We start from the raw sequence: 3,195 nt of genomic DNA on the forward strand, positions 1-3,195 counted from the left end.
TGTTTCTTTTTATTCTTACACAGAGTGCATGGCCTTTGGAGTCTCAGATTATTTGGGGATCTCTGATTCATCTTCCCACCTTACACAGCCCTTGACTTTTTCTCCTGGATTTCGTATCCAGTGCAGCCTTCAGAGTCCAGTCTGCAATCTGCACCCAATCTGGGTTAGGCATTGTCTTACAGGATTCCTGCCTTCACTTTGTTTTTGTTCTCTGCATTCCTATTTTTTGTGCCAGCTCAGCATTGCTTTTAAAAATATCTATTTCCTCCTGTACTTTAATGGACACGGTTACTAAAAGTATAAAATCTGGCTTACTGTGGGAAACAGAGTCTTTTTAACCCTTAGTTCAAGCTGCTACAGCAAAGTGCCATAGACTAGGTGGCTTATGAACAACAGATACGCATTTCTCACAGTTGTGGAGGCTGCAGGTCCAAGACCAAGGTGCCAGCATGGTCGTGTTCTGATGAGCACCTGTTCTGGGTTGCAGGCGGTGCCTTCCTGCTGTTCCCTCACGTGGTGTGAGGAGTGAGGTATCTCTGGGGCCTCTTTTATAAGGACTCTAATTCCATCCGTGGGGCTCCCCTCCAGACCTCGTCACCTCCCCAACACCCTCCTAACACCGTCAAACTGGGGAGTAGATTTCAGCTTAGGAGTTTGGGGGAAGACAAACATTCAGCTCACAACAGACCCTTTATTTAAGTTTTGTTTTGTTAGTTTGCTTTGTTTTCATTTTCTGTTTTCTAAGGCTTTTCCTGCGATGGCTCTTCGTGGGGCTGCATCTGTGTTTGCTACCCTTTCAGAGATAAGTCTGCTTTTCTATTTATTTTCTGACTTCTATCAGTTCATGCTTCATTGTCTTCTGGTGTCTCATCATCTCTCCCTTGAAATGTTGCGTTCGGCATTTGTCATCTTCCTTTATAGTAGTAATGGCTGCATTAATTTTTGTGGTTGATGAAATATTTAATTGCATTATTAATTTATTTTGTGGAAACAATTTTGGACGTCACTTAGTTCTACAACTTTCCTTCGTTTCTTCCTTCCTTCCTTCCTCCCTTTCTTCCTTCCTTCCTTCCTCCCTTTCTTCCTTCCTTCCTTCCTCCCTTTCTTCCTTCCTTCCTTCCTCCCTTTCTTCCTTCCTTCCTTCCTCCCTCCCTTCCTCCCTCCCTTCCTTCCTCCCTCCCTTCCTTCCTCCCTCCCTTCCTTCCTCCCTCCCTCCCTTCCTTCCTTCCTTCCTTCTTTCCTCCTCATCCTAGCCTAACTGACATCTGCTCAGATACCCATTTGTTGCTAACTCATTATAAATCTCCATTTTTTATCATTCAGAAACTATCTTTAAAGTTTCATTTTGTAAAATCCAACATGTATATTAAGGTATGTTCAATTCTGGTGTCAATGAAAAGAGTCAAACTCTAAAATATTTTAAGAGATTTATTCTGAGCCAAGTAAGTGACCAATGGCCTGTAACACAGCCGGCAGGAGATCCTGAGAACTTGTACCCATGGTGGTCAGGCTACAACTTGGTTTTATTCATTTTAGGGAGACATGAGACCTCAGTCAATACATGTGAGATGTACATTGGTTCAGTCCAGAAGGGTGGGACAACGGGAAGCAGGGGCTTCCGGGTTACAGGTAGATTAAAAGATTTTCTGATTGGCAGTTCATTGAAATAATTAAGTTATTATCTAAAGACTTAGAATCAATAGAAAGGAATGTCTGGGTTAAGATAAGGGGTTGTGGAGACCAAGGTTTCATCATGCAGATGATAAAACCAGTAGCAGGCTTCAGAGACAATAGATTGTAAAGGTTTTTAATCAGACTTAAGATCTGTGTTGATGTTAATGCTGGTCAGCTTTTCCTGAATTCCAAAAGGGAGGAGAGCATAATGAAGCATGTCTGACCCCCACCTTCCCATGATGGCCAGAACTAGTTTTCCAGGTTAACTTTAGAATGCCTTTTACCGAGAGAAAGGGTTCCTTCAGATGGTTGGGGGCCTTATAATTTTATTTTTGGTTTACACTTCTATTTATTTTTTTTAAATGACACATGTAAGCCCCCAGTTACATGTAAATATTTTAGCCTTTATTTCAAATTATACCAATATTTCATTTAAGTTACCAATATAAGATTTCCTTTTGAAAAAGATGAAGAGAATGTGATTCTCTCATATGGAAAAAAATGTGAAATTATACATGAATAACTGATGTTTGAAAAACAGTACTATAAGAGAGCTTGGCACTTGTTTTTAAGAAAATATGCCAAATATCTGTGATTCATGAGATTCTTAAAGCTGACATTATGGAAGAGAAATGCTAATACAGGCAGTAGAATTGTTTTAGACAGTTCTGTAAAAATTGACATAGAACAATTTGAAAGTCAAGTTCTGTGGTTTGAGCTTTTATAAGCTATAAAATAAGTGACACTATGTCTGAAATCAATGAAACATGTTATTGATTGAATTTCACTTATATTAAATTTGGGGGGCTTATAAAATAAGCATGATCTGAGAAATGCATTGCTACTGATTCTATTCTAATGTGTATTAGTTTGTTCTTGCACTGCTGTAAAAAAACATCTGAGATTGGTAATTTATAAAGAAAAGAGAGTTAATTGGCTCACGGTTCCACAGGCTGTACACGAAGCATAGCTGGGGGGGCCTCAGGAAACTTACATTAACGGTGAAGGCAAAGGGGAAGCAGGCACATCCTCACATGGCCAGAGCAGGTGGAAGAGATAGAAGGGGAAGGTGCTACACACTTTTAAGCGACAAGATCTCATGACAACTCACTCACTATCACGAGACAGCAAGGGAGAAATCCATGCCCATGAGCCAGTCACCTCTCACCAGGTCCCTCCTCCAACACTGGGGATAACAACTGGGCGTGAGACTTGGGTGGGGACACAGATTCCAACATATCAAATGCTATAAAAGGTTAGAATAATATTTGGTCCTTCAGGGATTACTCTTGCTCTAGATTTTCATTAGCATGTTGGGTTTCAACATTAAAGTCCTGATTATCATATTTTTAGATTAGGCAAATTTGTCAGGGATTATAGTTATGTAAAATGGCAGTTCTAAATGTCTCTATAAATTAAAACAAAGGCACAGATCTAATATAATTCAATCAGAATACACAAGTCAGCATTTCCCCTCCCCACAACCCACTGCCCAAATTGCATACATACAAGTGAGAAAGG

Source organism: Symphalangus syndactylus, chromosome 18 (genome assembly GCF_028878055.3).
Source record: "Symphalangus syndactylus isolate Jambi chromosome 18, NHGRI_mSymSyn1-v2.1_pri, whole genome shotgun sequence".
Taxonomy (NCBI): domain Eukaryota; kingdom Metazoa; phylum Chordata; class Mammalia; order Primates; family Hylobatidae; genus Symphalangus; species Symphalangus syndactylus.